This window comes from Dermacentor andersoni, chromosome 3, assembly GCF_023375885.2.
Source record: "Dermacentor andersoni chromosome 3, qqDerAnde1_hic_scaffold, whole genome shotgun sequence".
Classification (NCBI taxonomy): Eukaryota; Metazoa; Arthropoda; class Arachnida; order Ixodida; family Ixodidae; genus Dermacentor; species Dermacentor andersoni.
This window is the reverse complement of record NC_092816.1, coordinates 138,787,265-138,813,239: the sequence shown is the minus strand read 5'-3', so window position 1 is coordinate 138,813,239 and position 25,975 is coordinate 138,787,265. Positions and strand designations below refer to the sequence as shown.

General features: G+C 41.9%; 1 long non-coding RNA gene across 2 annotated transcripts; it reads right to left on the bottom strand.

The window, feature by feature from the left end:
* Nucleotides 1–2,130: 2,130 nt before the first annotated feature.
* LOC126525159 (uncharacterized) lies at nt 2,131–11,111 on the bottom strand. Of its 2 annotated transcripts, XR_008611099.2 has the most exons (5): nt 10,503–11,111; nt 9,639–9,747; nt 7,164–7,249; nt 3,237–3,506; nt 2,131–2,516 (listed from the first exon to the last, which is right to left on the bottom strand). It is a non-coding gene; the product is annotated as an uncharacterized lncRNA (long non-coding RNA). The 2 variants fall into 2 exon arrangements; XR_007598138.3 differs by lacking the exons at nt 2,131–2,516; nt 3,237–3,506 and having other exon boundaries at nt 5,520–7,249.
* Nucleotides 11,112–25,975: the final 14,864 nt, after the last annotated feature.

The window sequence follows — 25,975 nt, the reverse complement described above, 5'->3', positions numbered from 1 at the left end:
TTGTGCAAGCATCATGTAGCTGTTGCAAGTTGAGAGCGTCGACCGTCGCGGCATCACGGACATTTTTTTACGACGGCTTGTACAAAAAGAGATTACCGTGGTATGATGGGAAAATTTATATACAGATAAAACTGAAAAGAACAATGGCTATATTTGGCTACAAATTTGTTTAGCTCTTTTTTGTGTTTGGCTACATTTGGGCTACAGTTTCTCTAGCTTTGGGCTACGCCGGGTTGTCCGACCTGGCAACACTGATCCGCGGGCTTGTGACCTTTACTGGACGCCGCGAACAGAGGAGTTTCCACTCCTAAATATTTCTTGCTCCGTGCAACGACGTAAGAAGCCTTCCCAGCTTCCCACCGGTTACCTGCAGCCGCTCGACATCCCTACCAAGGCCTTCCATTGTGTCGGCTTAGACCTTCTCAGCCCATTTCCGGAATCCGGAATCTACATAAGGAAACAAGTGGGCTGCAGTCGCAGCGTACTACGCAACCCGCTCTCTTCCGACCAGTTGCGCAACTGATGTTGCGGACTTCCTCCTGCATGATATAAGTTTGCTGCATGGTGCTACGTGTCAATTGCTAACAGACCGTGGCTGTACGTTTTTGGCCAAAGTCATTGACGACATCATGCGTGCCTGCCCAATACAGCATAAATTTACCACCTCCTACCACCCCCAAACCAACGGCCTCACTGGGCGTTTGAACCGCACCCTTACAGACATGCTATTCAAATACGTTTCAGACGACCACCGTGACTGGGACCTCGCTCTATCTTACATTACCTTTGCGTACAACTCTTCCCATCTCGAAACTGCTGGCTTTTCCCCGTTTTACCTCTTATGTGGCCGAGAACCGACGGTACCACTGGACACTGTGCTTCCACCCGCCACAGCTTCAACTAGCGATTATGCCCATGATGCAATCGCCCATGCTGACCATGCTCGCCAACTTGCGCGCGCTCATCTACAAGTGTCTCAAGACAAACAGAAGCATTTACCCTGTTTATTTACCCTATGCTTTCTCTGAATTCATTGCCTATTTTCACCATCTCGTCAAAGAATGATGGCTCAGCTCGATACGGGCTATCAGCTTGGAAGATAAGAATGTCCGAGGAGGCCTAAGGGAGTGACCTGCTCGGCAATTGTGGATACTGTTCAGAATCAGCTTTAAAAACATAGAAGGTTTTCAGCTAAATGCATAGGAAGGACAGTTCATCTGTCATAAAGGTGCTTAGAGTAAATACTCACTTGTGCACTAAACATGAAAGTTTTAGCAATCTAGTATATGCTCCTGACAGTGCAGCTTGCCAGCGAGCGCTGCAACATTTGTCACAGCAGAAGTGGAACGAGGGGACAGATGGCGAATAGGCACCCTGCAAAACAGTGCAGTTTGCGGCTTTGAAGCTCGTCGGGGCACAGCATGGCATTGGCGTGTTCAATAAAAGCATCAACCTTTTTAAAAGGCGGGAGCTGACGCATACGCTTTCCATTCCGCGTGTACTTAATTGTTAAGTCATCAGTCCTCACATCACTGGCAACTGCGCTTTCCATGCTCGTATGTTGACATTTCTCATGGAATTGTAATTCTTCTGGCTGTCCGTGTAGAGGTTAAGATGTCCTCTTTGCCACATTAGGGCGAGAAAATTGTTTAATAAATCAAGATTAACATAAAATACGTTTCCTTTAGATTGTTGCTCTGGGTGATCTAGTGCCTCACTTGAAACAATTTTTGTGTTTCCATCACTATGAATGTTCGCACTCATGCAAAAAAAAGACCCATTCTATCACGCCAAAAATGTGTGCAACAGTGTACAAAATTTATCTGCGTGAAAGCAAATAATTTTGCTAGTGGCTCTCGTACCACAAGACAAGGGTGTATGAAAAATCATGCCAACAATTTTGCATTGTGCTGTGGGTTGGTCTATGAGATACCTCTCAGCTGTGGCAAGTTCTATGTGGACCAAACGGCCCAATGCCTAAATGACTATTTGAGGGAGCATTCAAACAATTTAAATAAACCGGATGGTGCAGCGCACATTGCAAGGCCTGCTAATGTGAGCCGTGCTTTCGCACATTGTGATCCTGGGCAGAAGTAGCAACAAAACAGCACATGAACTCACGAAGGAATATTTTATCAGAGAGATCGTGCACATGTCAGTAGCATTTCAATTGCGTTAATTCCCCAGAAGTGTACTTGTTTAATGCCAATTTGTAGCATTACTAGACAAACCAGCACTATCACAACATTCGCCTCTTGCATGTGCACAAAATTTGTACCCTATCTTCCATCCTTTGAATCATTAAGTCTGTTGGTAGTTCGCACTTTCATGCGTCCTTCCTCTATAAATATGTTTTTGCGCACAAAAAAAATGCGTTGCAGATTTCACCAACTTGCCCAAGACGAAGTCGTAGTCAGTCTCAAAAATCTCCTTCAGATATTATCTTGTTGCGATGAGAATTTCTGTCAATGCATGGCACTCTGGTCGAACAAAGTGACAGGTGGTTGACAACTTCACTGAAGATGGGAGAAAAGAAAGGTTATAGAGGCAAAAATTGTCGCATTATCACCCAGATATGTTCCTTAACGCAATGCCTAAAAAGTTTTTTTTGTTGGACAAGAGGATCAGGGTAAAGCTCAAGACCTATGAGCATTCTATTGCACAAACAAAAGGATTAACCAAACAAGCCCTGCGAAGTGCAGCAAGGTCAAGGAAGATTCATACAATGGAAACTTGGCATTTGCTTGAGAGTGGCATGCATGGACCTGCAAACCCACACCGGTCATATTAGCATGCATTTCACATCTATAACAAAATGCAGGTTCCTGCAATGAACCTACGTCATGTCTACAAACAAGTTGCGAGGAACATTTGCGCAAACCTGGTACCTCGCACAGTGCCATCATAAGAAGCAGTACTAAATAGCAGCTTAGCGAACTAGCTGGAAGAAACTTAAGAAAATTTCTCGGTCTTCAATAGAGCCAAGCTTTACAACAAAATTGAACCAGAGTAGAACTATGAGCGGCTGGGCCACGTTTTGAAATATTTGTCTTCATAGTTTACATTCAGGTTGCTCAACATGTGCCTTTTGAACTGTGGCGAGCAGGTGCACAAGCAAGTCGCGATTCGCTAGCCACCAAAATCCGAGGTAAACAGGGAAACAGCATGAAGATGCAAGACAAGAAACAGTAGAGGTAAATGCGACATTGCCATAAAAAAATTGCAACACCACTTACTCGGGCAATATATGCAACAGCAATCCTACGAAGGATGAAGAAGAAACTTTAATAGAGAATGGTCCGGCAGTTTTTGTTGTGGCGGCTCGAAGTTCTTGAACTCGAGTGGCACCTTCGGCTTGCCGGATGGCCCAGAGCTGCGGTCTGCCAACTATGAACTTTTGAGAGCCGCCTCCCAGCGGCGGCAACGCCGGTGTGGAAGGTCCCCGGCGGCCCTCGAAGCCGGGGCGGCGTCGGGAAGAAGCGAGCTCGAGGCTTCCCACACTCTGGCTGCAGCAACAAGCGTTTAGAACGTGTTTATACGTTTTTACCATAAGAGAAAAAAGTTCTGCCATGCTGAAAGCCAACATGTGCCCCATTCACAACAGCAAATTCAACAAACAAGAGCACTGAAAAACGTAACAGAAGCTACATAAGACCACACTACCAACCATAAACGCGCTGCAAGGCATAAGGAAACGAGCTGCTCCAGCGTTGCGTCCAAGTGTCGCTCGTGATCGCAAGCTCGAACACCATCCGATTCTTCCAGCGCAACTAGAACAACATTCTAGCATACAATACAGTAAGAAACCGTAAAATTGTGTCTTAGCTAAGCTGAAAAGCTGAAGCAGCTCCAGCAGCGCGCGCAAAACTATATACCGGAACACGTCATACTTGTTTAAACAACATCATCATAACTCTGACGTCACTTCCGTGCGTGGCAGCAGCGTTTTAGTATGGTAATTCGCTTCTACCACGCACGTGTCACCAGTTACCGCCTTTGGTTGGGATGCTCGAGGCATAGTCATCTTTCTATGTGCTCAAATGGTTTGTTGGGTTCAGAATAGTTCTTGGGGCTCCTTTTAATGAATTCTTTTTAGCGTACGTTCTAACACTTGGGATGTTGTTTTCTTCAGATCAGCAAGGACAGTGGTCAAGAACCTGCTCAAGTGTTGGCTCCTGTAACAGGCAGTTGAAAAGTTGGCTTTGGCCTTTGTGCATGTTTCTCGTTTTCTGATTCTCACTAGACATCAGTGAGAAGCTGTAACAATTGTGCTAGTAAGAAGACTGCGAAGAGAACTATCATCTTTCATAACTAGCAGCTGTTTAATTTCGGGGTAGTACTGTAGAATGTCGTTAATGCGATCCTGTTACGTACAATTTCCGGGTGCTATTGTTCGTGCTCGAACATAAATAATGACCCATTAGAGTTATGCTTATATTTTACTGGTTCATATGTTCCCGGGAAACACAATCTTTCCACACCAACGTTCAGTACATTGCCAAACTGTAGTTGCATGCTACGTTTTTAGGCTGCTAGATCCAGAGTGAACAAGAAAATGCGTGAGGCGCACGCTATGAAGAATTAACAGTAGCCACTCGCTGCAGCTACCCTTCTCTTGTGAAAATGTTGACACACGCTCACTTTCTTTTTTCGGCACCAGCAAATCGCCTCCCAAATCGTCGTATGAACAGTCACAGCTATTGCCGGGAACCATATCGGGATAAGCATTTTAGCCTATCTGTTTCACAGTGCGTGGTGCCATTGGAAGCATACTGCACCCTTTTAATAGGCAATAACTCAAATGCGCCACCGTTCCCTGCTGCAGATTGCGATCCTATGATGTGTTTTCTGGCCGCTAGATCCCATGTAAACAAGAAAAGGCGTGAAGCGCAAGCGGTTGAGAAATGGAGCGGCCCATCACATCAGTTTCTCCAAAATGTTACCCTACCTGTTTCCCGTGAAAATGCTGGCGTGCACTCAGTTTTTTATTCGCGTACCAGAAAATCTCCTCCCAGGTCATCGCATGGCGCATTCATTGTTATCGCAGCCTAACGTATTACTGCAAGCACCTTCATCTATCTGTTTTGCAGCATGTAGGGCGTTGATCTTGTAAGTGTACTCCACGCTTTTAGTAGGAAGTGATAAATCAAATGCATCTCCGTTCCCTGCTGTATGTGGCATGTTGGGAGCATCCCATTTCACTACAGTGGCATCCGGTGTTGCCCTCCCAGCTCGATTTCATTTCAGTCTCCCGGTGGCATCTTATAACATCATGCAATAGGAAAACAAGAAAACGGGTCTTGGGCTGCTGTAGCCCCACCAGCTTGATGCGTGTCAACGGCTTGTGCCTTGTGCCACAATGAGTGCGCAACACTCATTGTTTACAGTGGAACCCCGATTATGTGGAACCCCGAGCTAGGCCGATGTGTGTAAAGTACTTGCAATTTACCAAAGTTCTACTGTAGGCAAAGGACTACAGTAAATACAGTGGCAAAATAATTGGTGCTACAACCACAAAGTATTCAGTTTGAAATGTTTATTGCACTTCAGACTAGATACATGCTTCATATGTGACATACACACTTGAGACTAGAACTTGCAACACACAAACTGTAGCTGCCAAGATGCTTCTCAGGTCAAGCTGGTGGTGCAAACACATGAAACATGAGGTAAAAAAAATCAGTGGCAGACTTGATTACAGTTGACACAAGGTAATAACAGGCTTGACTAGGACAAGAAACCATGCCATTAAAACTGCAAAAGGAGTGCCTGTTCCAGCAGTGCACATTAAATGGTTGGATAGTAAAGCCTGAAAATAGACTGATATGAATGTGCACTGCAATGTTGTGTCAGCCTGACGAAACGACACAGCATTTTAATCTAAGTGCAAAAATAACACTGGCAGTCCCTGCAAAAATGCGGCAAATAGTGGCTGGCTTTCACAGATAGGTACACCGTATACCGAAACCACACAGCATTTTAGTCTATGTTATGTGTAACATTAGCACTGGCAGGCCCTGCAAAAATGTGGCAAACAGCGGTTTTCATAGAGCAATACACCATATATCGTACAAAGTTTAAAAGCTTGTATCTCATTGTAAGGGAAACAATTTTGAGATCAGAGCCAATATTCTAAAATTAGGGTGAGAAATACAAACCAGACCGACACACGCAATGACTAAAAAGAAAATTTAGCTTGGGAGCTCCTATGTAATGCACATGAACAGTAAAATCGTTTTTCTCGGCAACTATGGAACCAAATTTGATGAGGTTTTATACATTTAAATATGTTTAAATCACAGTTTTTACATTAACACCATCAACTTTTATTAAAATTTGCTGAAAATAGCATAACTTGAAGGAAAAGAACTTACTCTGTTTGCAACTGTAAATTAAAAAAAGAACTAGCCCAAGTTCGTTAATTCTGTAAATTTTCCTACTCAAGTACATCCAAAATGCTTTTGAGACGACCACAGCACTAACTTGAGTTAAGTTCGTGGCATTTGAGAATTCTACTTGTTGCAAGAAGAACTATTTGGCAGGTTTAAGAAAAATAACACCACGCAGCTTAATAATCCACATCTTTGTGCCAGAAAGAGATATCACAGTTCTGCAGACTCCATCTGCTACGTCTAAAGTCAACAAATTTTATATATGAATTTACAGCTTACATGAAATTGTTGCAATGTTTGAGAGTTTTGCACATCTACTCATAAATTAGTGATTGTATATTAGAGCAGCATATGGTATATCAAGTTTGCCAGATTAAATTATGGTATTAGGTGTAACAGAAATGTGATCTCATTTTTTAGTTATGAGTAAGATTTGTTAACCTTACTCCTCTGTTTCTTCAAAATTTGCAGTTTTCAGGAATTCGTATCAAAAGCAGACTAGTTGTCTAAAAATTTTTCATCATGGTACTTTGCTACATGAATTATGCTTTTTCAAATAACATGTTTACTTTGATGCAACGATATTTCTGTATTTTACCAGATTCCTTGCTGGAAAACTGCACAGTATTCATGAGATATGAATAAATAAATATTACGTGAATAAGTAAACAAATAAATATTGCGGTTTGTCTTATCATTCCACCACCAGCATCACCTGTATGGAGCTTTGGCTACTGCTCACATGTTGTAAGTTCATTCTTACATGATTACCTGCTATTTCACTTCCCAGGAAAGGAGTGAGGAAAGGCTAGTTTTTGGCCTCATTTGGTCCGTCTAGTAATCGGCGACGGTGGAGCCTGGAAAATGCAATTGAAATTAATTTTCAAAAGGTGTAATGAACATTCAGCCGTAATGTATTAGCAGGCACAAACATGCCACAAATATCTATATAGTTGTAGCACTATGGCAAGTTTCACTTCAGTATTTCAGAAAAAATACTAACAGAAAAGTGGCAGAACGCCCCACCTATTCTGCCAAACACTCTGATACCACTTGGCAGAGTGATACCACCCTGTCAAACAGCGGCATTTCTTTTGAGAATCACTTTTGAAAATATTTTTACGTTCCCAAGGTTCTGTGACATCAGCACTGGGCCAATGTGCCTGGCACTAGAATATCATTGCTGATGACAAAAAAGTATCTCGAAATGACAACAGCCTAGTCACACATTAATCTCATCTTGCAATGACAACACATTCCCATTTATAACATAAGCAAGCAGGAACACCCACGAGCTAAGAGTCCTATACAGATGTCACACTATCCATAGGAAACAATTTTTTTTGAAAAGAAGGGAATGACCTACTGGGTTGTATTGTTGAGCGGTAGACAAAATATTCCATCCGCTGTTAGCCATAGTTCGCATGTACTATGCTTAATATGCCAATAATAAATTTTTTACATGGAGCTTGGGCAATCATGATGATGTATGTAAGTATCCATTGTATGGGGACCAACAATGTTTTAAGTTGTTTTTGCAAATTAAGATGGATAACTGCCAATTTGTGGTATCTATAACACAGTCGCAGTGTTACTGTCAGATACAGTAGACACTGTATATTCGTGCTTTTTGAGTTATTGAAACAATTAGTTTCTAATCTAGTACGGGTATGTACACTGATATGTATCCTAAACGCAATGATAAGACTTCCCAATTGCAATTGAAAAGTTAATTTAGTTTTAATTAAAAAGGGTCCTTCTTGCAACATAGCATATGAAAAACAGTAAACAAAAATTATACTAATTATGTAACTTTGAAAATTGATTGCATAACTGCTCTAAAAGTCAAGCAGAAAATTTGACAAGAAATAATGTGCCTAAATCTAGTTGCAACAAATTTGTTACTACGAAGGTTGCGGACAATTCAGTAAACAGATTGTGACCCAGTCTTTTTATGTGGCATTCCTCAGCGATGTTGTTGGTCAATTGGTTGCCGTAGCTGAACAAAACAGATGAACAGTCTAAATCTGGCGCGCAGCCCCAGTCCCATCGGTGCGTGGTCAAGTGGGACGAACATACTGTTCCGGTGAGTGAATTATGGTGCTGTCTTAGGCACGTGTTGAGGCACCGGCCAATCTGCTGCATGTACATTTGACCAAATATACACATGATTGCAAAAATAGACTACACTACCCCTGACCGACACAAGACAAATTTAGTGGTATCTAAGAAAGCCTTTCTTGTCAGGGTGCCTGTATGCACAGCAATGGGCAAGAGAATTGAGAAAGGCAAGCAGGCAAGGGAGGTTGCTTGGTGAAAGATACCACCAAATTTGTTGTGTGTGTCACAGGCAGTGTACTGTATCCTCTTCACACGTGGTCAAGCGTACATAGAGCAAACTGGCCGGTATGTTATGTTTATAAGAGATCACCATATTTCATTCAAAAGACCAGTATGATCGTCCAACTAGGCCGTACATTTCCACAATGGGGCTTCATGTTGGATTAGAAATCTGTTTTCATCCACCGTGAAAATTGACAAGTGAAATCGATGAGGCATATCACATATATATAGTAAGACGTGTGTGAGCCCCCATTTTTAATGCAACAAACAAAAAAGGCATCCTGTGTAGGTCACAAGGGATCCATATCAGTCTGTGCCTATGTACTAAAGTAAATGCAGCATAGTTAATGCTGACCTTCATATTAATTTTCAAGAAATTAAAGCTCATCAAATGTGTATTTTGCAGTGGCTGTTACTATGGGAACAGAGAAGTAACTAAAGATATCAATGATAAACAATGGTGTGCACACTACATCCTTAGACCTGTGACATATTTAGCCCACTACACTTCGAATATCTACATGCACAGAAAACTGCATGAGATTGTAGCACAAACAGACAAAAATGATGCAAATAAGGGGTACAGCATAGGAAATAGTTTTCAAAGAATAAAACCACAATAAAAAGTTATAAATATACGACGTACAAAGCAAAAATTCTATTTCACTTCCAGGTAAGCAACTTACGCAAAAGAAATACTAAACGTCAGGAAAGGTTAGGTATAGTTTTATATAGAACACAGTAATGTGGGCATAATGGCTATGCACACAAATAGGTAGCAAGTTCAATAAAGTTGCATAAATATTTAGTCTCTTTAGTAAGCTGCATTAAGTAATGTGTTGATGAACTTCACCATGAATGACACCAAGCCCACTTTTTGGAACACGTACATTTCATACACACCTGACATGACCATCCAGATCACACGCCATGCTGCTGCAGCCATATATCCAGAGGGTCTGCATTTCTGGGGGCTCCTCGATCTTGTAGTTTGTGGGTCACGGCCTCGCCACTACAAAATGAGTTCCATGTTAGCTTATAGCAGTGGCACAATAAAGCTGTGATATCGTGAAAACATGCAGCACCTAAAAGAGTCACGAAAACAATGTCTGCACTAATGTGGAAAGAGAGCAAATGCTTGAAATCATCGAATGTCATGATAATAGGGACCTCTACATCAAATAAAATTTTGGACGCACCGCAGCAGCAGATTACAATCTAATCTTCATGTTTTTTTCCATTACATAGTACAGGCAACTTTTCCCTGTCATGTTTAGTTCGGTGAGTTTTGTCAACACATCTTGTCTTGGAAATAAAGCTGTACTAGTAGCAAGCTGTGATTGGCTTACATTTTTTCCCTAGAACTGTTCGTTAACCAAAAACCTCGTAAGCAGAGATTGTGCACAACGTCGAAGCATTTATAAGTGAGGAAACATCATTGAAAAAAGAATCGATGAAGAGGTAGACGGGTCGTTACTATGCGATTTTAGCAGACAAGCGGAAGCTCACGCACAGCTGCACAAGGTGAACACGATTTCCGAAACTTTTCTTAGCGGAAGCAAACGCTTATCAGGGTTATCGCTTCCGCACTGTGGCAATAGAGTTGCGTACACAATTCTTACAACCAGCGCGTAGCAAGTCTCATCACAGGGTTCACTGTAGTCGTGGGTGTTCCACTTCCTACGTTCGCAAGACACTCTATGCACACACGGGAAGCACACACAACGCGCATGAACGCACGTGTAGTTGGCGAGCACGATTCCTTACCGTTTTAACAGTACGACGAGGTCGAAAGGCGCTCTCCAAATTTCCAGGGATGCGTCTGCGATGTCGCTTGCAGCATACAAGCCGCTGGGTAGTGGACGAGCTGAGGCACGCTAATAATACGCATTACTTCTTTGCGCCGTCCACCAAACTTTCCACGACAGCCAGCGGAGACAAAGGGAACGCGCTCCACGGCATGAAAATCGTTGGTCCACATTTCGCTGGCGCGCCACGCATACGGCATGTTTACAGCGAGACTCAAGCCATCTTCTGGCACTTTCGTGCTCGCGAACTAGGTCTCATTTCATCACAGCAAACCTAATAACACACGATCTAACAAACACATCGAAGCAGCTCGCACAACAACCGTTGAAGACGGAGCAAATAACAACGCCAATAACAACACGCCGTACTTTCGTATTCTAGGCCGCCGTTCCTGCGACCCGGTCGACGGAGTGGAAAGGGGGGGTAAGCGTTATAGTGCCCTGGTCGTTCGAACGCTTAGGGCCCAAAAGCGTTAGGTTCACCCAAATAGACGCTAAATAATGGTTTGGCTTGGCTCCGTATATTATTTTTAAATAGGTGGCGCTAAAGCGATGAACGCGACGAGAGCCCCGAATCCTCCGTGCCCGAATCGGTGCTTCCGTTCTGCCCGTGCGGTCTTCGCCTGTGTCCGTGGCTGTGGAGAAGTGATTGTAGTTGTTTGATGTCGTTAAATGTGAGAGCTTGTGGCGAAGTGATTGAGTATGGCCGTAGTAGTTCTGCCCATGTTGTGTTTTGCGGACTTCACCTGTGCCTGTGACTGATCGTGTTGCCCAATAGCTTTGTGGAAAGCGACGTGGTTTGTGTGGATGTCATCGCAGCGTTTGCCAGCTCCTGGGTGGCCCCTTTGCCAGTTATTGATGGCGTTGCCCAGTAGCTTTGTGGAAGTTGATGTACCTTGTGTGGATTTCGTTGCCGCTTATGACTGCCTTAATTATAGGTGGTCACGCTGCCTTTTGAAGCGCGTCCGAGCGCGAGAAACTTCACCGAATTTTTCGTAAACAACGTGGACGTCTCGAAATGTTAGCTAGAAATCAACCAGCAGCAACCAAGTCTGTATTTTGTGGTTTTTCGAGCTTATGCTTATGCGAGCAGCAGAAGGACAAAAGATCCGTTACATGTCAGTTTCATAAAATCAGCTTTGCTGCAATACAGTCATGTTATGCGGTGAAGCATACGTAATGTATTGCGATAAATATATATGAAAAAGTAGGCAGGGACCACTGCGTTACTGGGGCGATTTTCTTGTATTATGATCATGGCCGTGCGCGAACAAGGAAGAATCACGGTCGAAGCGCATGGCACAAACCTTGCCAATGCTTCAATTGGAAAAAAAAGAAGACGAATTGGAGTGGGTGATGCCAAAAACAAAGCCTTGACTTTTGTATTATCAAAGCAGTTCCGAGAATAGTCAATCATATTCCAAGCTCCTGCATTATTAATGATTGTTTAAAGTATATGCATATATTGTGCACCAGCCTTAGCACCAATTCTAATGTACTTTAATGATGTAAGTTTAATACCACGTGGCAAATATATAATTTGTGCTGTATGGTGTTGTGCTGTTTATAAGCTGCTGCTTTCATGTGGTAATGTGTACATTGGCTGGAAGAGTTGACGCATCCTCCTTACAGAACTCAATGAAAGGTGAACCACCTGTCAAGCCATCATTGTTCTTGTGGTTGTACACCAGATTTCACAAACATGGGGATAGTTATGATATAGAAAGAGTAGCTGAGGCTGAACATATCCACATGCATGCACAGGAGTGCGGGAGTCGACCATCTATCTCTCTAACTCAGGTTGAATGTGCATACTTCAGTAACATGTAACACTTGTTGGGTGTCAGGTTCCTTTTATTGTTAGCCTAGTTTGTGTTTTTTCTCCCATTTGTACGTTTTAGTGTGTGTTGCTGTGTATGAATATAATTGCTTCCAGAGTGGCTTTCTTGTTGCTAATAAATTTAGAGAAGGCGGCGTTCTTCATTTTGTGCATCAGACAGCAAGTGAGCATGTTTCAAAGGATGTTGGATTTTGTTCCCATAAGCAATAAAAAGGCATAAGCTTGCTGGAGGTACTCTTTATAGCATTAAGAATATTATCATGCTGATAACTCTGTGCACAATAATTAGAAAGGTCACATCATGTCTGACATGTCTTCTTGCCACCAAGAAATCTTGTCAGATGCATAACACGGGAAATACACCACAGATCTTGGCCAGCCATTCTCATTTGTGGTCTCGACCTCCTACCACTGAGCAGACTAGTCCAAGAGACAAAACATGCAACTTTTATCTGATTAAATGTAGTGCATGTTGCACAAAATTAGATGTCAGGTGTTATTGTTGACACAGATACATATCTGTGAGCCTCACAAACTAATGTCAAAAGAAAGAGAGTAATACCCATGAAATGCACTCTTGGTAGGATGGCAGGACCATTCTCTTGCAGAGTTAAATAACAACCATGCAGTAGTATCATGATATCAAGCTGAACAATAATTCACTCCAAGAATAGGTTTCTTCATGCAACATTGCACTGATAGTCTTGATATACAATACCCATTGCTAACAGAAGGCCTTCCAAATTATGCATGACAGGAGGGCATATATTAGGAAGCAAGAATGAAAACGGAGCCAGTTAAGTATGAAAGTTGTGAATGCAACTTTGCAGAAGTTAGAAAAATGAACCAAATGGAATAGTTTAAAAGTAAGTGGTTTAGAGACAAAAGGCCGTTTTATTCCATGCCAGAAAAGCAAGCAGAGGTTGAAATGCTTTCCACATACATACCTTCAAGGTGCATGTACAGGGTATGTCCTGAGAGTAATGTCAGTAAGGCGATAAAAATCATTTATTGAATTTGTTGTTTCAAAAAGTTTTAAAATCTTCAAAATACTCTCCTTTTGCGTCAATACATCGGCTCCAGCAAGACTTCCAGCTCTCGAATGCGTTGCGGTAGTCCTCCTCCGGAATGGCCTTTAATGCTGTGGTGCTAGCTGCTTTGATCACGTCCGCTGTCCCAAAATGATTGTTTTTCAGGGGTGTTTTGAGGCATGGAAACAGAAAAAAGTTGGGGGGGGGGGGAGGGAGCCAAGCCCGGACTGTACGGGGGCTGGGGGTTCGTTGGCACCCCTGCTTTAACCAGGTAGTCGGTGACGATGAAGGTACTGTGGGCCAGCACATTATCGTGGTGCAACTTCCAGTTGTGTGCAATGTCCGGCCGGATATGTTGAACGCTGCGTTTCAGTCTTTCGAGGACATCCACATAAAATTTGGAGTTCACAGTGGTTCCAGGTTCTTCAAACTCATAATGAACCAGTCCGTGGATGCCAAAAAAAAAAAACGATGAGCATGATCTTGATCTTTGATTTGCTCATCCTGGCTTTCTTCTGGGAAGGGGACGAGTGCATGTGCCACTCAGATGATTGCCTTTTGGTCTCCGGGTCATATTCAAATACCCAAGTCTCGTCATCTGTAATGACGTCCAAAAATTTTCGCTCACATTTGCAATGTTGAAATTTTCTTGGCACGTTCCAACGCGGCGTGACTTTTCGTTGTCAGTGAGCACTTTTGGAACCATTTTTGTGCACGCCTTCCGCATGCCGATATCGTTTGTAATAATTTCATGAACTTGAGTTTTCAGAACGTTTAACATGTCGGCCATTAAACGAACACTTAATCGTTGGTCTGAGTTCAACAGTTCCCTCGCTCGTGTCACATTGTCAGTCGTAGTGGTCGTGGATGGCCATCCAGCGCAGTCCTTGTCGTCACCCTCTTCCCGGCCTTCCAAAAGGCCTTGTGCCACCGAAACACTTGCCGATCTGACAGGGCATGTTCTTTATAAGCAGTCTTGAGCATAGTAAGTTTTCGCAGCGGTATTGCCAAGTTTCACACAAAACTTGATCGCAAATCTTTGTTCTAATGAGCACTGCATTTTCACTTGCACAAGAATAAAAAACAGCTCTCACGGACAGGCCCGTCCAACACTCTCCGATCTTGGAGCAGACTGAGCGACTGACCACTGCTTAGCTGGATTCCGTCACTACTAGTTTCAACCAGATAGACCACTCTGACATACAGTCACATCACAATAAATTTACTGACATTACTTTCAGGACAGACCCTGTACGTGGTGGTAGACAAGCTTTTTAGATATAGATGCTGGGAACCTAGATGGTGAATATATATATATACATATATATATATATATATATATATATATATATATATATATATATATATATATATATATATATATATATATATATATATATATAATTGTGTACAATCAAGCATAGAATCATTGCCTTCTACCTGTGCTAATGTATGGGGCAGAAACTTGGAGGTTTCTTGGAGACAAAAAAGGGGATTGTGTTGTCATGTTGGACAGCACTTTTCCGGAGGAAGCTGTGTCAGCCACTGACATAAATTTTAATGAAATTTATACCAATATAGCTGACATAAAATGTTCAGCTGTCACAAAATTGAATCAGTTTAGTTTGACAACTGTCTCAAATGATGTTAAGGTCGAAAAAAGTCTTTTATGCGCCTTCTTCAGTGCAAAACACACAAGCTTAGGGAATCCATTTCAGAACCATTGTGTCGGAATATAAATCATGGCTTCATGTTTCAGAATTTCTGCAGACACACCTTGACAGGCTGGGAATCAACGACCAATTCCTTGCTACCAGCTCTCAGACTGTTGTACACTTCCTGCAGGAGCATAATCTGGGAAAATGGGCAGGCTTTAGTATAGATGCAGAAGATCTATACAATTCTTTGCCACAGGTGCATCTCTTGCAGTTTGTTAAGGACTGCATACACAATCAAACAGGTTAGCTGGAATTTGCTGGAAGGTGTAAAATTCTTGTTGCAAACTATCTGGAGCTTCTTGATTTCTATTTAAGGTCAATTTTCGTTTGGTGGGAAGGTAAATATGCGTCCAGAATGCTGGAATCTGCACAGGTTCCGGTGTTGCACCAGTGCTCAGTAATATTTTAAGTTATGTTGACCAGAAAATAATCAAAACCTGAGTGGGCTTGCTGTTGAAATTTTTTGATACGTGGATGATTATTTGTTTTTCATGAGCAAATGACAACTTTTGCAGAGCTGTCATCGAAGTACTGAAGCTATTTAGAGAACAATAGCAAGGTTTCAACTTCACTTTACAAGTTCCAGAAAAAATATGTGCTGAAACTTCTTATATCAGGCTTACTTTTATGTGGGATCACGTATGCTGGGGATATCAGTCGAGAACTTCTAAGCCCGTTCTTGATTATAGGTCTAGCCATTCAAAACTTATTAAGTACAGTATTGCCACTCACGCAATTAGAGATGCCCCAACCAAGAGCTATCCTCACCTTATCCTTGAAAGTGTAAGGAATCTGGTGACAAGGGTTAATGAGGCAGGTTATTCAGTTTCAGTGGTTTTATTATGTTGAAACACGTTAATTAAGGAACTTAAGGTGCAACCAGGGTGGAAGAAGCTTAAGGAGCAAGAGCGGAACAAAGTTGCCATTATCCCCTCTATTAATTGTCGCACAGGCAGAAAAAGGTGGCTTCTAAGTTCCAGGAGAGGATTGGGTTTTCATTTAAAGATAAGCTGATGGGAATATGTGAAGCAATAAACAAGCACATTCTTCACAACGGGTGTCTGAGCAGGGAGGAATGCAAAGTGAAATTGCATACAGTTTGTCTCTTGCACACGAAATGTTGTTTATTCGATTCCTTTTTCTTGAAGCCTACAAAATATATATCAGACAGACTGGAAGGTGCTTAAACATTCGAGTAAGGAAGTACCGAAGTACCATAGTTTTTTAAGGGTTTTTGCGCATCCACACCTTTCTGTGCATTGTTGCAGCGTTGGGCGTCATCCAGTTTTTGAAAGTACTATTCTGCTGTTAATTCACACACTGTGAAAAGCTCTCACATGAATTATTGGAGGCTTATCACATAAGAAAGAAAGGCTCACTATGTGTTAGCCAGCCATCCATCTCGCTGCAAGATAGCGAGGTTGCCGTGTTAGGTCTTAAGTAAAGCCACTGAGCTGCATTGTGCCTTAGTAATTGTTTTTTTACATTGATTGATCAGCCGTGACATGTGTGTTGCCATCAAAACATGTGCATTCGGTGATGTGAAGGTTGTTTTAGTATGTATCTGCATATGCTAGGGGGCCGGGTGTTGGTCACGTGATATGTGTTATATATTGGTTGTTTTCTTTCAATAAACTTCATTTGATAGTGCTGTATCCTGTCCCGTAGTAGCTGCCATGAAGCTTCAACAACTTGCCCAATTTTCTGTCGTATTTTCTATCGTATGGAGCATTAGAGTTACGGAATGGGTGCCATGGTATATGCGTGCGTGCGTGCGTGCGTGCGTGCGTGCGTGTGTGTGTGTGTGTGTGTGTGTGTGTGTGTGTGTGTGTGTGTGTGTGTGTGTGTGTGCGTGTGTGCGTGTGTGTGTGTGTGTGTGTGTGTGTGTGTGTGTGTGTGTGTGTGTGTGTGTGTGTGTGATTTTCACATCACGACTAGTCCTTTTAACGCATTTACATACAAAATTAAACACTCTTTTCTTATTAAGCACCTTGTACATAGGTATTCATATTACTAATAATCTTTCACTGCAAATGCATATCAACTTTTTGAGTAATGCTAATAACTGAACACATGGCTTTTTGTGCTGCAAGTTTTCTTGGACTCCTGCTTCCCTTAAACTTATACTGTATAATATGCTTGTAAGATCTAAACTGGAGTATGCTTCATCAATCCGGGATATACTTACAAAAAACACAACTCTCATTTTTAGTTGAAGCCATACAAAACCAACCTGTACATTTTATTGTAGCTGCTTATTCCCATACCGCAAGCATATCAACAATTAAAAGTTGCCTTGATTGGCTAGGCAACAAGAAAACTTACCTGTTTATTTCACAAATTCTCAATTGAAACATGTTTTTATTACCTCCTTGTAGCTCACTGATATATATGTGTGTGCGTGTGTGTGTTCTGAGGCTGCCTTTTACAGGAATAGTAAAGATTGGTTTGGCAAGTTGGCACCTGTACCTTGAGGTTGTAGTTAATTCTCAATATGATAAAAGGAAGTAATAACATATGTTTCAATTGAGAATTTGTCAAATAAATGGGTAAGTTTTTTTGTTGACAAGCCTGGCCAATCAAGGCAAGTTTTAATTGTCGATATGCTTGCGGTATGGGAATAAGCAGCTACAATAAAATTTACAGGTTGGTTTTGTATGGCTTAAACTAAATATGAGAGTTGTGTTTTTTGTCGGTGTATCCCGGATTGATGAAGCATACTCCAGTTTTGATCTTGCAAGCATAGTATACAGTATAAGTTTAAGGGAAGCAGGAGTCCAAGAAAACTTGCAGCACAAAAAGCCATGTGTTCAGTTATTAGCATTAGTCAAAAAGTTGATATGCATTTACACTGAAAGATCACTAGCAATAAATCTGATAGTGCAACCTAATAAAAATTATATCAGTTTTTTTCTATTGCATTATGAAACGATACAACTGATACACTGATAAAATTACCTTTAGTTCTATTCTAGATATATCTGTGCTATTCTGCTTGTACAAGTCTACTAGTGTATTCTCTTTATTAGTGTAATAGTGTATTCATATTAGTTTGCTAGATCTATAGTCTATCAGTATCTATGTATGTTGTTCAGATGTAGTGTGCTTCAAGGAGAAGCAAGCTTCTTCATTTGCCCAAAAAATGAGTCAGAAATAATGCATTTATATCATCACAAAAGACAATACATATAAAACAAATATGAAGCCCAGGATTGAGAAAGGAAAGATTGTTGGAACAAATATACACCATACAACAGCTTAAAAAGAATAAATATGTGATCACATTTAAAAGAGAAAAGATGTTTACATTGGTTCACAACAAAGTTTAGCCTCTTTAAACAGAAGGTTATTGGCAATCAAGCCACCGAATTGGTTCACACGTACACCACGAAGATTATCAGACTTCACAATCTGGAAAGCTAGTGAATGGAAGTGGTGGGTTCTTCATTATTCATTACCTTGCCTTCATGGCTTTTTGCCGGATAAGTATGTCAGATATTCCAGTTTGCTTGTGGAGGGTGTCTATATACTTCTACTAGACACCGTCACTTCAGATGACCATAATGAGTTCATCTGATCTTCTCTCAGAGTTTGTTGTGAGAGCACAGTCTTTGTATGGATTGGGTGCAATGACATACAATGTACACCAAATCCTGCATCTTCCTAAAAGTGCGGCTAAACTAGGACCTCATTGATCGCATTCTTCATTTATATTTGAAGGCGGAAATGAACTTCTTGTGAAATTGGTACGCGGAGCTAATGATGTTCCTTTACAAATATTGGAATGTTATGTACTTCCTCGAAAGTTACAGGCAGCTAAAGCTAGTTTAAATCTTTCACCAGAAGCAGTGAGTTTTTTTGGCGTACAGGAAAGGAGAGTTGGTCAGCAGACAGTTTTGTTAGGGACTGGAAAGCTGTGCCTGAACTTGGATGAAAGTGAAAAACAGGCTGTAGTCCACAACCGTGGCTGTGACTCAACAAGTGGCACTGAATATTACCGAATGGTCATCAACCAACAAACATTCCACTCTCTCCAGTACACTTGAACTATAAAGATTAAAAACAGTGCATTTGTTAGCTTCTCAGGTGCGTTTTCTCGCATTTGTAGAATTTTTACTGGAGCGAATTCTTGTATAATTCTGAAATGCAAGAAACTATTTCCTGTTGAAATTCTCCATGCAAAGCACCTTTCAGTCTGCGTCAGAAGAGAGGAGCCACTAGTTTACGTAACACCCAGCGAAGTTATGCGCCTTTATGTGTTTATAGAAATAGACAACAATATTTTTTAATGGACAATACGAAACCTTTATGAAAGAGACTAATTCCCGTGCTCAAGACATGGCAACAATGAACAGTATGTCTTCAGCCATGGTACATGAATGTCTGGTAATGACAGGTTATAGCTTTAAAAAACAACAGTTGGTAACAGTGCACCACGCTTTATGGCGTTCTGTAATAATCAGCTTTTTGATGTTTGAATATACTAAACAAGCCAGAGCCATCAAAATTCTAGAGTGTTTATTTTTTCTTGCGATAGCTTCTTGTTCTCCTAATGAATCAGCTAGCCCAATTTGCCACTCCATTATTGTACTGTTGTTGATTAAGTGCTTGGGGAATTGCATGGTCTGCATGTTGGCAGTAGTGATGCAGCTGCTGATGAACAGTTGCAGTAGCCAAAACATAACAATATTTTACAGGCCTTATGCACAGTTTCAGGTCGGTGTGCTTACATGTAGCGAAGGGCCCTACTTAAGCACGTGACTGCCTTAAGTGGGGGATCACAGTGAACAAACAGTGCTTCACTAGCAGATGGTGAAGAGGGAAAGCTTCTCAGTCTATATGCAGAGGCATGGAAAGCAGGTGAATGTTAAGTGAGCAGTTATGCTACTTGATACAACAGCATCATTTTCACACCATGCATCTGTCTTGCTCACTTTATTTCCTCCTTTGACTCAATGTAGCTGGTGCAAGTTTATCCATTAACTGCGGCATGACTAAGACACTATCTTTTTTCTGAATGAAACAAGCAAACTCTGAAATTTTATTTTAACAGTGTATTGCGGTTTGAATCAAAGGCTCCAAACACTATATATGAAGCCTGTTATGATAGTCTTCTTTGCTGTCGCGTGCGGAAAGCTACACAGGTTAAACTACTTTTACACGTTTCGACGTGCGGTGGTGGAACTAGCACCCAGTGAAGAATTGTGTGTTCTGATCTTGCAATATGTGCACTGGTGTTTAGCTGTTTTTGTTCATGAATATGTGGTTTTAAAAATGGTAAATCCATGTTCTTACTTGAATAAATTCTCAGATCTGTACTCACTTTTGCTTCAATAATATTGCTGTATTGTCATGTTCTGATATATTGCTGTAGATCTTGTACCAATAGCGATGCTTCCTCGCTTCCTGTCAGTGTGCCATGCCAGTTTGTTCTTTTTGCACAAGCTCACTTGTGTTCTGTCACATATCACAACACTTTTGGGATGAATGCAAAAGTGCATAGTCTAAAGAAAATAGCTTCATATGAGGTTGTAATATGATAATTGCATGTGCCAATTAGACCTGGCGTTCTATCCAGCATCTGTGAGCACAAAAGGGCATGATGAAGTTGGTACTTCAGTCTGTATTCTTCCTCTTATGTGCTTGTTTAAATGTGGCTAAAATTGCTTGCTTATTCTTTAGATAATGGAGTGTAAAATAAACCCTAGTCATGTTTGTAGTCATGTTGCTTGTGTCTTGTCCTTGTTCCTTTGTGGATGGATGCATTAGCGTTGTCATAATTTTTAAATCAAGTATGCACCAACTAGCCCAGAAAGTAGCTTTAATGAAATCACGTTGGTAGTGTCTAATTTATGGCATTCACAAACTCAGCTTGACATGTTAGACCTATAGTTAGTATCCACGGTCTTGAAAGTGCTTTGTTTTGCTTTTGTAAATAAACTTTACTACAACAGTAGGAAGATACCTATGAAGAAAGGAGTCAGACAAGTAGACACAATCTCTGCAATGCTATTCACTGCATGCTTGGAAGAAGTATTCAAGCTATTAAACTGGGAAGGTTTAGGAGTAGGGATCGACGGCGAACACCTCAGCAACATTCGGTTTGCCGATGACATCGTTCTATTCAGTAACACTGCGGACGAGTTGCAACAAATGATTGAGGACCTTAACCGGGAGAGTGTAAGAGTGGGGCTGAAGAATAATATGCAGAAGACAAAGATAATGATAAATAACCGGGCAAAGGAACAAGAGTTCCAGATCGCTAGTCAGCCTCTAGAGTCTGTGAAGGTGTACGTCTACCCAGGTCAACTAATCACAGGAAACACCGACCATGAGAAGGAAATTCACAGAAGAATAAAAATGGGCTGGATTGCATACATCAGACATTGTGAGCTCCTGACTGGGAGCTTACCATTATCATTGAAAAGGAAAGTATACAATCAGTGCATTTTACGGGTGCTGACATATGGCGCAGAGATTTGGAGACCGACAAAGAAGCTTGAGAACAAGTTAAGGACCGTGCAAAGAGTGATGGAACGAAGAATGCTAAGTATAACTTCAAGAGACAGAAAGAGAGCAGTTTTGACAAGAGAGCAAACGGGTATAGATGATATTCTAATAGACATTAAAAGAAAAAAAATGGCGCTGGGCAGGTCCTGTAATGCGCAGATTAGATAACTGTTGGACCATTAGGGTGACAGGATGGGTACCAAGAGAAGGGAAGTGCAGTAGAGGATGGCAGAAGTCTAGGTGGTGCGCCCAAATTAGGAAATTTGCGGGTGCTAGTTGGAATCGGTTGGCGCAGGACAGAGGTACTTAGAGATCGAAGGGAGAGGCTTTCGTCCTGCAGTGGACACAAATATAATGATGATGATGATGACAGTAATTCTGTTTTGAATATGCATTAAATGTTGCACATCCGTCTCGCAAAACTTGTAAATGTAATTTTGTATTAAAGAACTGGAGCACACCTGCTAGAAAGATGGACTGATACTTTTCTCATGCAACTTCCCCAATGTAGTTTCACAGGCTAAGTAACGCTGCTGTGCTTTGAAAACGTGTGCTTTAATTTATGTTGAAACATGTTTAGGATAATATATCTGCATACAAGCTGTAAAAAGTTTTGATAATTGCATAGTTTACACACTTCATTTTTATTTGATACTCTAATATCCAAACTGTGTTTGTTAATCTGTTCACGTGGCAGGCAATGCATTCAGGGTTGTATATTCAGTTCATTTTAAAAACTGTCTCTTCAGGCGTGTGGGCACCGGCATGTGTGCTATTTCTAACAAGCTTTATCAGTGCCTCAATCAGATTCCTGTATGTCATATGATGATCTTTATCTGGGTTTAAAAGACTGATACATCATGCTATTTGGTCTTGTAGGCAGCACAGTGAGATCTATCTGCTGCCTGCCAGTCTGGTAAAGAGTTCTATGGGTCAGGTAGGAATATATATCACTCTTAGAAGGACCCATACAACCTATACATATTCCTAAGAGACTTGTAGAAATTTCTATCAGTTTTTTTTGCTAGGGTACTGATATTAGGTTTTAAACTTGTGATGGCACTCCGAAGAGACATTAGTGGAGACATTGCCCCACTGGGCACGTGCAGCAGCTAAGCAAGTGGGGGGGGGGAGATATGGACTGGGCACCGGCTTGCGAGAGCAAGGATGACGTGGCATTGCGGCGGCGCCCTCTCCCTTCACGCAACACCTGGCGCACTAGAGTGATGGCAGATGTACCCTTTCACCCGCTCTGCTCTGTAGAGGCACGCTCACAATGTGGTCACAACCAATGGGATTTGAGGTTCCATTTCGCTGAGACGACAGACGCTGGATTTTTTGCTCAGTGGGCCATTTGTTTAGTCTGTTTGAACAGAAACGGACCTGCCAGAGTTTGGTTGTTTCACGACAAAACACACAGTCATCAACAGAAATTTTAGTTTTCTACGTTAAGTTCTTTGCGAGATCTAAAATGAGAAAAATCAAGGGCCTAAACACTCAGCATTGTGGCATGCCAGAAGTGGCAAAAGACAGATTTGTGAATTGGAGTTGTTAACATACAAATTGTGTTTAGTCATGAAGAAAGCATTCAGTGAATTTTAGTAATTGCATGTGGATCAATATTAAGTTAGCTTATTCAGGAGAAGGAGGCAGTGGCACAAAGTAGCAGAATTTAAAACGCTAGAAGCATCCATTCAATGTAAGAACTAAGTTCAATGGAGGAGATCAAGTTAGTGAACATGACAATATAGTTGTGTTTTTCATGAGAGACAAGGTCTTATGGCAACCATGTTGACATTTGTTGTAGAAATTTTGTGACACAATTTAGGATTATTATGGAGATTGAAATAAGTGATGTTAGGGAGGCCTGGCGATTGAGGCCAGCAATTGTTCCGCCCAATTGTCTCTCATAATATTACTGCGGCAGATCACCACGTGCATTCTGTCCGAGAAGATGAAAAGGTAATGCTAATCTGTGTAATGCATCTGCCGAATGCCGACAACAGTATGATGCTGATGGTGACGATGGCATGATCGACGATGGGTCAATTCTAGAGTCATCACGATTGAGGCATAACGACTTTGGGATGATGAGTGCATGCATGGCAATGACTGCGTATCTACTACACAGCGTGAAGGCGGCAGCATCCAACGGCGTGATATTACAACTAATTTGAAATGACAATGCAATGATGACGACAGATTGAAGACTGTGAATGGTGAACAATGATGCGTCCACTTGGCAACTAAAGAAAAACATATGAGGACAGCTAAGCATGTCTTATCTGAGTTGTGATTGCGAAAGAATTAATGCCCAATTGAACGCCACTGAGCAGTCCTTCGAGTTTTACGCTGCAAGTGATGCACCCTAGAGCTACATTGGGCCCGAGATAGCAAGCAGCAGCAGCCTGCGGTGCCAACACCGCATGCCACCGACGTGCTGCATGACCAGAGACGAGGAAACAGCAGTGGCCACCAAGGCCGGCAGGCACGCGCAGCAGCTAAGCCCAGTGGAGGGGGGAGATACGGACCGGGCGGCGGCTTGCGAGAGCAAGGATGACGTGGCATCGCGGCGATGCCCTCTCCCCTCATGCAACACCTGGTGCACTATAGCGACAGCAGGTGTACCCTTTCACCTGCTCTGTTTCGTCGAGGCGCGCTCGTGACATGGTCGCAGCCAATGGGATTTGAGGCGCTGTTTCTCTGAGACGACAGACGCCGGCTTTTTTGCTCAATGGGCCATTGGACGCTTTCGCATAAATAATCGCTACAGAATAATGACGACGTGGTTATGTTGAGCTCGCGTTCACGCTTCATCTGCACGGACCGCCCTACCTGTGTACTTTTGATACTGGGGCCAATTCTGTACCATGCAATACACTCAGCCATGGAGCACTCGCAACGATCGCACGATAGGCAAAAAACGCTGTGCTTTAAACATGCACCCATAGAGTGCCCCAATATTGCAACAAGCCGATCCGCGCATAGTGAAGCGTCCGCATGGCCGCGTTTGCCACGTGGCCGTGCTATGCGAGTGTGTGGCTGATATATTAATTGAGTAATCGAAAGACTGGTTCCGAATGCATTTACTAACCAATTTGAGTCCACGGCACTTTTATGTGCTGCTTTGAATAACTGCGTGTGGTACCGCGGTTCCCACAGTTGCCCAATGCATGTGGCACATACTTTAGCAGCAGTGTTCAGCGTGTTTCGACTAAAGCAATTTCATTTCAATTCTGCTCGCCACTCATGGCGGCTGTAGCTGCTTATAGTTATACAGTACTTTGGTTATAAAGTACAGTAAGTCTAGTTAATAAATTTTATTGGGATGTGAGGTTTTATTTTGTTAAATCGAGAACTTCGTCAAATTGAAACCACTTGATTAGATCACGCAACATGCCATAAAATTGATGCAAGGGCCAAAAATGTCGTTTTTGCCTGCGTTCACACTTATTGTAGCAGTTGAGCATGTACTCTGCCTTAACAGAAGAAACGATTAAACATTCTTAACAGCTATATGTCAGTGATACTAAAATCCCCAGAACTCAATTAGACCTACTATACCCACATTTTTCTTTTTAATTATGGCAAAGCAGGCAAGATATTAGTTGATTCTAGGTTTTCAGTGCTCATGAATGTGACAGTGAAAGTACTGAATGTCATGTAGTATAATGCAACGAAAACAAGGACACAAGAAAAAGGAAAACACAGACATAATTAGGCGCTTGTGTCTGTGTTTCATTTCTTCTTGTGTTCTTGTTTTTGCTGCGCTACACTACATGCCGTTTCATGATGATCAACGAACAAGCCCACATTGCCACTCCCTTGTAGAGAACAGGAAATTTATTTATACACTTAAACCTTGATGTAACAAAGTAGGTAAAATCGGCAATTCGCTTCGTTATATAGAAATTTCCTTGTATTGAAATTCGATCTGTTATGCAAATAAGTACAGTCTCCGATCATTTTTGTTGCACGGAAAGGGGCCACGCAATTTTCGGAATTATTGGCCAATAAAAAAAAAGCAAGTTTGAATGAGGAAACATTTTATTTTGACGAATATAGCAGTCAGCGATGAATGATACGGTTTCATATGCCACGTTGATATCTTTACATCAGCGGTACGAATTGAGTGACGCCATGCTTTCGCGTGCACTCCGCCCCCAAAGCGTCGCCCGGTCGCACTGCGACGACGCTATCATGAAAAGCGCCGGCAGCTGGGAGCGAATGCTTCGTCTGCTTCTCGTTCCAACGGATCATCAAAACTCGAGACTACGCAACTTTCAATACTAAATCTGCGGGAAAACAGCTTACATGATGCCACGCCGTCTTG